Here is a 14,813-nt window from a genome sequence, read left to right as displayed (position 1 = left end):
CTTGCTCTTTCCACAAGGTGTTAAACACAAGCAAGGTCCTGTAAAGCTCTTCAAACCACAGCTGGGGCTAAAATCTGTATCTCCCCCTCTAACATAATGGAGCTCATGGGCAGAAGTTGACCTTGTGATTTTGTTTAGGTTTCAACTCACAGCAAACCAAAATCAGGACATGTTTCGTGAACTGAGGTGCTGGAAAGCTTTAGGCACACAGATCTCATACTCTGGAAGCATTTGTTGTGCTTGGGTTAGCTTTTTGGATTCATCTATTTCTGAAAACTGACTCAAGTTGAAGAAGACAACAATGCCATAAGTGAGGTCACACAACAATCAGTGATTGTTTCCCTACTTAGTCTAACCCAGAATTAAGGAAATAAAAGATTAGGCCATGTGAAAATAACAGATTCTATAAACAGATTTAGGAGACAGGAAGAGAGAAAGTGGATTGGATTTACCTGGTTATCGCATCAGGCTCCAGGTACAGGACAGAGCTGACCCATGTTTGCAGCAGAACTGGGCTTTACACTGAGCATAACCATGAGCTGCTATTCCAGAAACAGGCTTGAAGGGGGAGCAGGTAGGGTGCCCTGGGTTCAGCAGTAGCAGTCATTTTTCTCCTTCTTAGGAGCTGGTGCAGTGCTGTGGTTTTGACTTCCAGCCTGGGAACAGCGCTGATAACACCGATGGTTTTAGTTGCTGCTCAGTAATGTTCACTCTGACCAAGGACTTTGTGAGCCTCATGCTCTGCCAGGGAGGAGGGGAAGCGGGGAGGAAGCAGAGACAGGACACCTGACCCAAACTGACCAAAGAGGTATTCCATACCACAGCACATCATGGCCAGGATTTAGAACTGGGGGCAGTTTACCTGGAAGGTTGAGATCACTGCTCAGTCGGGCTGGGTATCGGTTGGCGGGTGGTGAGCAGTTGTATTCTCTCCCCTTGTTATTTCCCTTATCATTATTATCATTGGTGGCAGCAGCAGTGGTTTGTGTTATACCTTAGTTACTGGGCTGCTCTTATCTCAACCCATGGGAGTTACATTTTTTCCATTCTCCTCCCCATCCCTATGGGAGCGGGGGGAGGAAGGGGGAGAGTGAGCAAGAGCTGCATGGTTCTGAGTTACAGCTGGGCTTAAACCGTGACAGAGGGGGAAAGCATTCGGTTAAGGGGCAACAAATATATCTCCCTACAGCTGGTCCCATCCGGACCCTCACCAGGTACGTGCCAACAACCACACCCCAGGATGTCCACAGAAAACTGCCAAGCCCAGTTATTTGACTTACATTTCCCATGCTACATAATCACATGCAAAAACCCACATGAAAACAGAACCAAATTGACACACGCACAAACCCCCCCAAAACAACCAAACCAAACAATGCTAGTCCTGCTAGCTGGAGCCAATGGAATTAAATAGGTCTTTGTATATGTTTTCTATCTGCAGACTTCAATACAGTACAGAACAAAAGGCAACTTCGTGCTTAAAACCTCATATAAATCCTGTTCTCTTCATCAGGATGAGGAACTGGAATGAGGATACATTTTTCAAGTGCTGTACTGGAACCAGAGCTCTGCACACACTTAAAAGTTCAGGATGTGCTTATATGACAGGCTTGGGATGTAGATTAACAAACCTAATGACTTCTACACTTGCCATACTCAGGCAGGCTCATGCTCTGTGTGCTTGGCCAGCGCCTGGACCACAGCATCCAAGTGCAAGTCTTAAGTTACCCAGTCAAAACAGACTTGGGGTTTGGCTTCATGCACTGTCCAGGCTGAACTTCAGCTGGCTTTGCTCAAAGCCCACTTCCATTCCTTACTGCTCTCCAGGCTCTGCCCCACTCCTCTCCCTTCACAAACCTGCCTCCTTCACTCATGCAGTGAGTTTTCAGTGAGTGCCCTGGGTAACTTTCCACTTCCCATCTTCCCAAGCAGCTCATCACAGCAGCAAAGCATCTGAAAGAACACTATCCTTCCGTAGTTTCCTATCCATCCTTCACAAAGCGGCAACGTGGAGAAAGGAATCAATCCAGAGAAAGTAACACTTAGCCAAGAGGTATCAACAACAGCAAAGAAAGAAGAGCAGAGAAACAGGACAAAATAAACCCTGAGAACACATCAACCCATATCTAAAAGACTGCTTTGTTTCTTTTCTGAAAGCATGCTTCTGGAAAAGAGATTTCCAGCTTTGGCCTTGGAATACATAATGGCTAAGTCTATCAGTTTGGACCCAAAGGATACTCAGGCTCAGGGGTTCTCACAGCTGGGGAATAAAGACCTGGTGGGTTGGAGACTACACTGCTGTTGAGGTTGGGAATTGGAAGTTCTATGACAAGGGACAACACTGAGAAGAGCTGAGGACTGAAGATGTTTGCTGGTCCTTGAAGTTTGGGAAGCAGTACTGCAGCCTGCAGCCATGCTCCGTCCGGGCAGCACACAAGCATGCTTTGGTTTGTGGAGCTTCCCAGATGAACTGCAGTCACATACATGCTGGTTTATAAGCAGAGGAAATCCTCCATTCATGGTTTCCATCCTCCCACTCCCTAGAAGTCTTCATCCTCCCAGTTGATCCAAGCATTAAGTAATTTCATTGTGTGGTTACACTCCCAAAGGGAAGCAAACAGGGGTGGTGGTCACCTTTCCCTTTCCCTGCCACTCAGTTGCAGGCTATTCCAACAAGAGAAATTAATGACTTGGAATTCACAGGAATATTTACAAGGAAAAGTTGTTAAAAATCAAAATAAGTATTTTCACATTTGACTGCAAAGATTAAGGAATGTGGTTCTTTGCTGGTCACCTGAATCTGTTTTACAAAGACATCTGAAAGGCATTTTATCAGCCGCAGAGCAGTATTTACTTACACAACTGTTCTAATGGCTTTGGAACGTGCACCATGGTTGCTGGAACAGCTTTGCTCCTGAGTGAAGCAATACGGGCCCATAGGACATGTCACTTATAGACAGCATTTGTTCTTCATTCTCAAGGTGAACAGCATGAAATAAAAAACAAATAACTAAATAAAGACCTCAAGTGATGAATTCTGCAGAGTTGCCCTTCCTGGTTACAGGAGCATCAACTCATCAGCAAACTAAGTCAGTGCCACGACTGAAAGCCTCGAAGATAAATAATGTGGGTACTAAACTTAACTTTCAGCTGGAAATTGCATGGGTGAAAACTTATTCCTGGTACCCACTAAATCAGTGTTGGAGTCAGTATCTAGGATGGAAGGAGCATGTCCTAGCCACAATTAAGCCTTACCATGAGATTGCAGCATTGCACTCTCTCTGTAGTTCAGCAGTGGAGGTATGGGTAGACCAAAGATGATCTACTCAGTCCTGCCTTCATCTTCTCAAGCTCAAGCAGAACTCTGGTTTGTGTTGCACATGCCCAGGCTCAGCTACTCAGCCTACTAAAGCATAGTAGAAACAAACAAACAAACAAGAAACAAACACAAATCCAACATTAGTAATAGCTCTATCTGCCTTTAGGACAACACAATCCCAAACACTGAGTCACAATCTGGAAGGTGCAGTGGTTTGAATGGCACTTTGTATAACAAAATCCTAGGTAATTGCTATTTTACATGGTGATGTATGAAACAAGGAAAATAAAGAAGTGAACCCCTATGCATCCTCTTGGCACATATGCCAAAATAGCCCAGCCAGTCCCACTGACCTAGGGCAAGCATTATTAAACTGACTTGTAAACATCAAATGCCTAAAACTGATTTAATAGGAGGTGGGAGTCAAGCCCCCTGTGCCAAGCCTGAGTTAACAGAGTCCTTGGGAAAAGCAGCTTCAACCAAAGCCAGGCCACACTTGAGGCTGAACACCACTGGTGGCTGTTCAGACCCCATGGGCCTGGCCATGTCAGCCCTTCTGCAGTACTTAGCTGTCCAACACAAGGTAATAAGTGCTCTAGCTGGTGTGGTAGCAACCTTGAGTTATCTTCAGCAGGAAGCATCACACATGCATCAAAGCCTGTACTTTCTGCAGGCACAAGGGCTGTGGCTTTTTAAGAGCATGGTATTTGCTAAAAGGGCACGTAGGGTATCCATTTAGGAGCAGGCAGATCCTGGAGAAAAGAGAGGCAGTGCTAGAGGCTTATCTCATTTCTGACTCATCCAACAAGAAGGCTTCCTGAGTTTTCTACCTGACATCCCACTCAGGTCTCTACCCTGTGAGGACAGGACTCTCTCTGCAGATCCCTCTGTACCTCCTCTCCAGATTGAACACAGGCAGTTCTCTGCATCCTCAAGCAGCTGCTGCACCTTTCCCCTCCTGCTGTCAATCACAGCCTGCCTACACTCTCCACTCCTGCTCTCCTATCACCAGGACAAGGGTAGAAGCCTCCTGATTTCCTGCTTTCCCCTGCCTTACCTCAACCATCCCACAGTTAACATCTCCTTTTGTCTTTCTCCTTTACAAGGGCTGGTTTGTTTTCTTATTGGAAAGCTTTCTTTGGCCTCAAGGCAGCCTGGATCTCTCTCCCTCTTTTCTCCTGCTGTGAAGAGACCTGACCTGGAGGAGAGTGCTTTGAGGCTGCAGAAGAGATCTCCCTACATGACCTTTTTAATCCTTGGCCTCCACTGCTTCAGTCAACACCACAAGGCCCTTCTAGTATGATAATCACCATTTGTTGCTTAGGAATTAAACATTGACTAAACACATCATTCTGCATAGGCCATTGAACTGGAAGAATGTTTAGTGAGCTCAGCAGCTAAAGCTTTATTAACCATCTCTTGGTGACCTTCTCCTTGAGCACGGCAAAGTAACACTTGGGCTCAATCTCAAACCCTTTCCAAGTGCTCCTTTTAGATCTTTAAAAGCATTGTGGGTTACAACACCCCCACAAAGAAATGCCTGCCAGCACATAGATGCTAACTTATTCATCCCACCGTGATATGAAGTTTGCAGTTCCACACTTCATGCCATGCCCAATTCCCTCCGAATGAGTTTAGCACCAGCCACAGCGTATCTACTTCTCCTTCTGCCACACCAGTCAGTTTAAGTGCTGCACTCAAGGTTAAAAAGAGATTAACTCCCTTCCTTTAGCATGCCTGCAATGTTTAACAGGGCTCTAGAGCACAGGTCAACTAGAGGTGTGTTGAAACAGAACAGCTAGCAGGCAGTACAGCAAGTGGCGTTTGACAAACACCAGCAAATCCAGCAGGGTAACAGGAGTCCTAAATACCCCTGGGGACAGATGCCTCCTCCCTAAGTATCAAAAGCAGGGTAAAATGCATCACAGAGTAATTATGTTCTGAATAGAAATCCACAGGGAAGTCTGCTGAGGTACCAGCTTCTCCCTCTTAGGCACTTAAAACAAGCAGGGAGAAAACTGACAGAAGGATTCCTTGCATTCTCTGAATTCTCCTGTTCTTTTGATGGACACCAAAGAGAAAAGCACAGGAGGCAAGAGCCCACTCTCCCCCCCAGACTCAATGCTAACGTATCCTGCTCCCATCAGATCAGGAGGGGAAACTTGGATGATAGTTAGGTGGCCTTTTGTGGTTGCTATCCAAGGAAAAACACCAAGAGCAGCTCTACCACCTCACTGGGACTGGATTCCACCCCATTTGGTGGCATCCTGCCAATGTTAATAATTTAGGAGGGTGGTTAAGTGCTTTTGAAAGTAAAAGGCAGCTTTCAACACCAGTCCTAGACCAACCAGCTCTGGGGAAAGCAGTCAGTCTGAACCCTCTCTCAACCTGGAGCCAGAAAGCCATACCTGATGTAGTGAAGCTCTCTTGGGGTACGCAACTACATGCGAGCTACCTGTGAGTTAGGGAAATGCCACCATCACCATTAACAATGAGTCTCATTGGGCAAAGCAGATGTATGCTGAATGCAAGACAGATGAGAGAGGTCTGAACATGAGCTTGAGATAGCTCACAGAGGACACAGCCTGCTTGCCTTCCTTCTCCTGTCCTACCACATACTGCAGTCCTCAAGAGGAGAAGGTGTGGTGCCCTGTAATGTTAAGAGATGGGATCTCAAAGCATACAGCCAAGCCTAACTCTGACCCTGAGGTTCCACATTCCCCGGGGAGGTGCATAACATTCCTGCCTGCAGGAAGAGCCAGGTTGGAGATGCACCCCAGCGCTGTGCAGAAGGCATTCTTCTGTCCCTACGTGGGAGCTGGGTTTCGGTCTGCTTAGCCTAGAGCCCATGTCAGCCTACATACTTGAGTCCTCAGTGCTGGGGCTGGAGCATTCCTCAGGCTTTCAGGAATGTAATGCAACACATCTATGATCTGGGCAGGTATGATTACCACCGGTGTCATTTTCAGCATAGCAGAAGGCAGTCACAACCTTCTTCTACACAAACATAGCATGGAGGTTTTCAGCTTGATTTTGTCAAAGCATTTCTGTAGTTTTGGCCAAGCTGAATACCCACAAGGAAAATCTCACCTCTCTGTTCCACAGGCACAAAGGATGCATGAAAACCACTGAAGCCATCCAAGCCCAAGCAAAGCAAGATGCCTGGACAGGGCAACTGCACATCTCTAACACAACACATGGTAGACATCTGGGTCACCACACTGGTGAGCCTCTGGACCCACCAGCCTGTACCTCTTGACAGGCAGGGTGAACAGCAGTACCTACACATCTTAACTATTACATTTCAGTGGGCATAAGGACAGTAAAAAGGATTTTCATCAGTTTTCCTCAAGCCACCCTAACCAACAGCTTTCAGCCAGTGGGGCAGGAAGACAAGGACTTCAAGCTGACTGCTCATCAGCCATGTACAGAAGCACATAGCATCTAGTGAGAGCTCCAGCATCCTCCAGAGGCTTCATTTTCATCTCATTTACCCCACTCTCTCCTCAAAGCCTTGCTGTAACAGCTTCTACAGCCTCTTCTGCTCCAGGAGTCACAGCAGAGTAACAAAGCAGAGAACAAATTCACTGGCCAACTATTTCACTTTGGGGTAAACAGAGTTTCACTATAAGCATGATCTTGGGAAGCTAGTTCCCAGGCACATGGTATTAACAATGCCTGCATTATCTTTTAGCCTTGGAGAGGGAACAAACCTAGCCCCAAGACAGGAGGAAGGAACTAAATGCAGAAAGGAAATAAAGCTACTTAAATGTTCTTGTTCTTGGCAATAAATGCATGAAGGAAAGATGGTAATCCTTGAGTTTATTGCCATAAACAAGCCATTTTTTAGTAGTCTAGATATCAGTAATAATTTCCAGGAGATAGCAAATAGCCATCTGAAACTGTAATCCCCCTTGTGCACAAAACCCAGACGGCACAAAGATGGCACTGCCAAATCCCTTCCAAACGCAGTACTATAAAAATGAACAACTATCTGGTAGGACTTACTAGGATCCCACAACTTACCCATTTGCTAGTGTAAACTATCCTTGTTTTTCCTTTGTGGACATATTTCAGGAAGCAAAAAAAAAACCCTGAGTTTTGGATTCATTCTGAATCTTAAAGCCTAGAAGGATACACCTGGTTTCTAGTGTTATTGTCAGCATTGTGCATGGCCCTGCAATGCACACATCCAGCATACAAGGGTCAAACAGTCTTGAGAAACACCGGTTCATCACTCTATCACCATGTTTGTGCTGTGCAAAGGAGACAACCTGGTCATAGAGCTTGTGTCTTTCATCCTCAGACAATCCTGTCACTAAGGCTAGTCTTCAAGACAGATTGATGGAGGGCGAAAAGGGGATTATCTTTGTGATACACTTTTGGCAATGGCTAAAGCACATTTTTCCAGCAACAACAGCTATCACAGGGGATGAACTGACTGCTTTTAATGCTTCCAATCATCATTCCTCCAAAAAAAGGCAAAATCAGATAAAACCAGTCATAATTTGAGATACTCAGGCTGAAATACGAGTGATTGTTACTTTCCCAGAAGAAATGCCTGGCACATTGCATTTTATTTGCTGCCAGTGTCATCTTTCAAAGGACACAATCAAGTCCAATTCAGCCCTTCTGTAAACATGGAACTGCACTGAACAGATCAGATCAACTTTGTCCTGGACGTGATTCAAAGAGCAAACTTGGTGTAATAATTTGTTCTGCCTTAAAAAAAAGCCCCAAACCAAAAGAGCTTTATTTTCTGTTCCAAAGGGCAAGTTGCAGCACCACCTCTGCTGCATACCTTCCCTCCTCCCTTTGCACTGCTCCAGCCCCTCTTTGAAGATGGCTTGTGTTTCTTTCTTGCACTAGTGATTTTAGGTTTTGCAGTTTCCAGTTAGGAGAAAGCCAGGAATACCAAAACCCAACCCTGTGCTCAGGTGGTATGAACAAGAGAACACTCAGTTACAGAAAGCTAAAGAAGAGTATTTTTACCATCTTTAATTCTCCTTTATGCAGACCTCACCAACCAACCTACTTATTTCTCCACCCAGTCTGCCAGATGATGACTTTGATGCAGGCAGGAACATCCCCTCAGGCAGTCTTTTATTTCCCTTCTCTTATGGTGTCTTTGCAAGAAGCAACACGACAGAACACAACTCAGCTCGCAGTTCCTTCTGTACGTTGCGTTCCCAAGTTTTCAACTTAAGAGGAATTGGGTTTGGAGTTACCTGAAGTGCCAAGGTGCTGCTTGCAGTACAAAGTAAAGTGCTGGAGGATGCTGCTGCGCCTCTGCTGAGCAATCAAAACACTACCAAAACTTCCCCATGATTTAAGAGAGATGAAACACCAAAGGTATCCATAAATCTGATCAAACACAGAAATTGCCCTTTCAGACCAAAGCATGGAATACCATATAGGCTTTGCACGCACCAAGGTTTTAACCCATATAAGTGAAACCTGCAAGTCTCCATGTGAAGACCACTCATTGCTGTGTAGCTCCTGTCACCAGAACTCTTTCAAAGGCTCACCCAGCAGCTAAGGAGTCTGCCTTCACTATAAAGGGACAGTCTGTGCCGATGTTGTGTGCAGCTACCAGCTAACTACCTTAACACACTAGTGCCTAAGGTGCTGCCAGCCACCTCCTTTCTTCCACCAAGCTGCTCACTACAGCTACCACAGCACAAAAGCATCCCTATATCAATTCTGCTTCCCAATAATAAGCCAAGCTAAGCAACTGTACCTTGCAAACAAGGTGATTGTATTTTTAACTCCTGAAAACAAAATGATCAAAAGCAGACAGGAGCAGCATTCACCTCTTTGAAGTACTACCTAATTCACAACTGTATGCAAGTTCAACCCATAGGTAACTACACCGAAAGTCTTTTAATTCACAAATTTGGCCATTTAAACAGCTCTACCAGAGGCATGTGCTCACTGGTTCCTAAAAGGAACAGTACCTACTCAGAGGCCAGATTTTTGCTGGACCTGCAGACATAACCCTTTAAGGTCTGACAGCAGCTTCCTCCTCAAGCAGACACTGCATGATCCCACAGTTCTTCCCCCAAGGTATAGTTATTTCTACTGCAGATAAGAGATATGAGACTGGACACAAAAACAGCCAACCGTTTTCTACTCTAAGCAACCTCTGCTTCTAATTTAAAGCAGACCTCTAAACTGAGGTGAAGTTGATTTTAAGTGTGATTATTTGAACAGCTTATCTATGCAGCAAGTTACCTCTTAATGATCCTGGTCACTCTTTGAGTCTTGTCCAGAAGATTCCACTTGGTCTCCAGTTTAGGTGGTGGCACTGCTATCAGCTGAGCAGAGCAGAAGCAAACATCAGACTCTGGATCCCTGAGTAGAACAGCTGGACTCAGTAACTAGCAGTAGTTAAAATCCACTTGGTTTCTTCTTCCAGCATTTGATCACCTGAGAACTTGACAAACTGACCCCATTTTACTGGATTTATATTGGAGACAAGCTTTTTGTTCAAGCAGTTTTCTAGTCTAATAGAAGCAACTGCTGTGTCACCTAACCCATCAGAAGAACCGGTGACATTAGCATTACTCAGCTCCAGAGCCTGCCAGCTTTCTGCTCACCTTCCAGATACATGTAGAAAGCAAGCAGCTGGCAGCATACACCAGGTTTCAAACTGGTTTTCCTTCAGACAGCAGAGAACAGGTTATCCTCCACAGCTAAAAACCTGCACGCAGGTTCAGCAGTATCTCCTAAGAGGCAAACAGCAACACCGAGCCCCATGCAATTCAGGAATGATTCTGTTTGAACAGCTAATCACAGGTTTGTAGCAACAGCGAAACTCGGTATAAAGGGCATGCATAAATTTGTTGCAGTACATATGCCTAGTTCTGGCAGTCTCACACACTTCACAGAAGTTATCTACTTTGTGCATATATATGCACATTCATACACGTGTGCCCTTGTCCAGCACTGCTAAAGGGCACAGAGGCTGAAAAGAACAGTATCTATTAAATCACCCCCTTGAGAAGCAGCATGATGAAATCATGCTTGCTCTTGCACCCATGTCCCCTCTAAGGTACATGATTCCTGGTCTGGGGCAACACTATCTGGGGCAGGGAGGGGAGAGAAAGTAGCTCTGCGACTGCAAACTATTTAACCACGAACATTTTCACACACTGGCAGCTTATGCTGTTCACATTTGACTTATGCTACATAGATATATATTCTGTAGAATTTCATGGCAGACTCCCTGCCCTCAACACATTTCAGACCCATTACTATAACCATTGGCTAGCTATTTATGTGAGTCACTGTTAGTCTAGTCTGGCTTGTAAACACTTACCTCAAGGTCTGAGACAACATGTAGGCACAGTAGTGATTACGCTCTGAACTGCCAGCTCTACCTTTAGAGATTCCAAAAAGTAAAGTAAGATCTACAGTAAATCAAAATCTATCGGTTACCAGTGTCTGCAAACACCCCGTACTTCCACATTCTCCAGACAGGCAAGCTGAAAGTAACCAAAAAGGAAGGTCTCCATTATCTGATCAGGTTACAAGCATCCAACATTAGACCACACTCTGGGAATCATGATCAATATCTCATTTCCTGATCAGGTGTTACCAAGGAGCTTACTTACCTATATTACAGCAGTAGAGGCTGCACAAAAACTGGACTTGCCTTTCAAGATACAGCTAGATTGCTGCATTGGCATGCTTTAATCCCTGTGTGCTCAGGCAGAGATGCAACTGTGCATGCATGTGAATGCTATCAGTTTCCTCACTTTGCACTGCTACTTCCACAGAAGCTCTCAGCACATCCTGAAAATAGATGTGTTGTCCATAAGTGCACCGAGACGTGGAACCTCAAAAAACAACCTTCATTGACACCATTATGCATCAGGAAAGTAAGTGAGCTGAACTGATCTTAATTGACTCACAATGTGATCATCACATATCAAAACAGTCAGCAGTACAGAACATGCAGTAAAGATGATTAACTCAAGTTGTACTTTTATTTTCAGGATTAAAAACCCTAATGATATGAGGCAGAGTAAAGCAGAAAGAAACAGATGTCAGCCCCAAGTTTATCTGCAGTTCAGACACAGCATCCTCGTTGCACAAAACTGAATTGGACAGATGGGTGAAGCACACAACCACCACAAGATATAAATTGAGAACTGGTAGCTCTCCTCCAACTGGCTCCCTCTGCCTCCTTACACAGTATAAATAACACAAAATCCAACTGCAAAATACATAACATGTAAAAAATCCAAGAACCATCAATTATTTTTATATAGGATGTACTGATCAATACTTATTTCACAACGAATAATATGCTATTCAGTTTAAGTGCGATACAGAAGTTATCACAGTTCTAACAAAGGTAAGGGAAGTACTGTTTCAGTGAACAAAACATCATACATATTCAGGAATATAAAATACAATCAGATTCAAGCAAACACTTCTAAAGCTGACATTCCAGTCCCTACAATTCAAAGTTAAAGCTTGTTTACATGATAAGACTTGTAGAGAAATAAATATGCTTACAAAAGTACACACACCTCAAGACAGACATACTGAATTCACAGGGCTGATTTTGATGTTTTTAATAGCGATTTAACAATGTAAACCAAACAGCTAATGGGGTTTTCATTGAAAGGTGTGCCTAAGTAAACCACTAGACTCTCACTACAGCCAGCCCAATACACATGTCCTTAGCATAAAACGTATTTGCTCTTCAGCATACACTCTGGCTCTTCTACCCATTTGTTCAGTCAAAAAACAAGCCTGGATAAGAATTAGTCAGACAAAAGGAAAAAAAGCCTCCTTTTCATTGCTTGCAAGGACTACATCTTGACTGATCTCATTTTGAATGAAGTTTATGGTCAGCTCTGTTCCTCACATTATACAATTTCTCTGTGCTTAAGCAACCACTGAAAGCCTACCTGAAGTTTTGACCCAAAACAGCAGTCCTTCTGACCAAAGAACTTGTTTATTAGGGATTGGTAATAATATGCTCAACTCTACATGAAAGTTTTACTGAAACTTAATGGGGACTTTGTATGAAGTATTAAATATTCAAGTAAATCTCAAGTCTCACAGGCTCTGTCAGACTTCAAAGGGCAGCCCAACTTGAAATCAAAATGACAACAATCCTCTGCCTCCAGAAGTCCTAAACCCTGTCTGCTAGCTGATACAGCAAAGAATTCTGACACCTGAGACAGGTACACGAAGAAAACATTTCCAAAGGCTAAGTCAGATGAGAACAATGGATAAGCATCTTGGCAGATGCACGACATCTGTATGAGCCAAACTCCCTGCTCAGAAGCGCTTCTTCAGCTTTCTGAACTCAAATGTATTAACTTAGTACCAGTGCAGAAAACAGCACTTGTTAGGAGCAAAGATACCATTCTCCAATTATTCCTTTCTTCTCCCAAAGTTTGTTTAGGAAAATAAGGGCCTTTTTGCAGTCAGCAATGATGCTCTGAAGACTCCAAGCCTGATACCTCTCACTGACCTGGAAACTTGCCTTGCCAGCCTTGTCTTCAGTGGGATCCTCACTCCTACAGCTAAGTACACACATGTTAGCTTCCCTTCAGTTCCTGAGATAAAACTAGACAGCAGGAAACTGTCCTTCATTCTCAGAATACCAGCTCCACAGTTGTTAAATATGTTAGGACAGCAGTTCCCAAGTCAAGAGATAAGATTGTGAGTCTGCAACAACCTAGTACTAATTGCTTTCACCTACAAGCACACAGTAAGGTACTAAAAAACTCATACATGCTCTCTAACAGTCTTCTCTGCACTGCTTCCCATCATGGATATGTACAGAGGTCTACTGCACCTCAAGTATGCCCTTGAACTGTACATGGCAAGAATTCGCATGATGCCAGAACAAGGATGCTGAATATAAACCCATACTCAGCAATTGCACATTAGAGAGAAACAGTCAAACAATGTATAAGTAACCTGAATCTGTAATAACAAACCATACAAATAACTATTCAAGAACAAGCAATTCAAGTAAGAACTTAGTCTCAAGTAGCTACTAATTTCCTGGCTTTTCCTCTCTCAGCACCTACGGACTGATCAAGTCCTCAGAACAAATCTTCTGGGGAATTTTTTCACCTAGAGTGTTTTAACATTAATCTGTACTGCTTTAGGAATAGACAAGCAAGACTAAAACACAATACTCAACAGATGCAGGTCTACATCAACAACAAGGAACCTCCAGCCTTCTCCTGCATTCATGCCAATCTTAATTTTCCTCAAGCTCACACATGCATGACATTGCAGGTTGTTAGATGTTCCATACTTGGCTCTGCTACGGCCCACTCTGAGGCAGTATCTCAGTGCAAGCTGCAGCCACTTCCACTCACTTGCCAGACCTGCTCCAATCTACTGCCCAAAACCTAGCTAAACACTGCCACACCTTCAATGTGGGCACTGGATGCAAACTAATGCCCTGCTTCCTTGATCCTCCCTTCCTGCCCAGCTCACCTTTTATGTTTATAATAGTAGAAAACAGAGTCCACAGCCCAAAGTCCAGGTCTAGACGAGCTCCATTCTGCAAAGTGTGAGCACCACCAATATCCAGATTCCCTATGTCACAGATAAGCTTATTATACAGATAGCTTTGTTACAGGCTATAAAGCGTAGCAGAAGAAAGGTAGTTCATATTGCTTAGGATGGTTTAGGACTACCCTAAAACCAATTATAAACATAAGCATTAATGTTGCCCAGAGTTGCACCAGTATATCGCGTGCAGATGGCAATTGTATTTGCCAGTTGCTCAAGTCACTACTGAAGCTGTCAGGTTGCTCACAGACCTAACACCATAACTGCTTTGAAATGACACACAAGCTTCTTCAGACAGGACAAGCTTACTGAAATGTGTTAGGTTTGGAATTCTTTTCTCCTCACTTAATACTAAAGCTATTTTCCATTTCTTGTCCTTCTGCTAACCCCTAACACATAGCATGCCTTTGTCCTAACACAAGAGGCAAGAACAAACAGCGAACACATGAGAAACTTCTGAGTTTGCACTTAAAAATATCTAACCAAAGCCCTGAGTTATAACCATCGCATCTCTATTCAAATACGTACGACAGAAGATCTAACACCACAGTCATCACTGTGCACGCACAATATAAATATTGGTTAAGCCTGATAAATCTCTCTTGAGGTAGATATATACAGTACAAAACACGGTAAAGGTTGAATACAAACATCATACTCACTTCACCTTCTTGCCTTGCCCTCCAGCTCTGCAGGAAACCTTGCAAACATATTACTTCTGCCTCATCAGCATGCAAGCCACGTTTTCCCAAGTCCTAAGGACTAAGAAAACTTGCACCTAAAAGACCACTGAAACCAAACCCATACATTTAACACCGCTATGGAGTTTCAGTTGGGACCATGAGAAAAACAGGTGAACACTAAATTCATCTAAGGAAAATCCAGGTATTTTAAATAATTTTGCAAACAAAACAGTGCTGTACAAAACAGGTTCCAA

The 14,813-nt window shown here is 43.9% G+C and overlaps 1 protein-coding gene across 5 annotated transcripts in view; it reads right to left on the bottom strand.

Annotated features, from left to right (window-relative positions):
* PHLDB2 (pleckstrin homology like domain family B member 2) overlaps positions 1-10,064 on the bottom strand; it is a 115,424-nt gene extending 105,360 nt beyond the window's left edge. For all 5 annotated transcript variants that reach the window (XM_061350614.1, XM_061350617.1, XM_061350619.1 and 2 more), the window contains exon 1: positions 9,919-10,064. The gene's annotated coding sequence lies outside the window, so the exon portion shown is untranslated. The remainder of the gene's footprint in view (positions 1-9,918) is intronic.
* Between the last annotated feature and the right edge of the window lie 4,749 nt (positions 10,065-14,813).

This window comes from Neopsephotus bourkii, unplaced genomic scaffold, assembly GCF_033783945.1.
Source record: "Neopsephotus bourkii isolate Nb327-2 ecotype Australia unplaced genomic scaffold, CSIRO-AGI_Nbou_v1 NB_532, whole genome shotgun sequence".
NCBI lineage: Eukaryota > Metazoa > Chordata > Aves > Psittaciformes > Psittacidae > Neopsephotus > Neopsephotus bourkii.
Note: the sequence above shows the minus strand (reverse complement) of the source record. Positions and strands in the feature narration are given on the sequence as shown.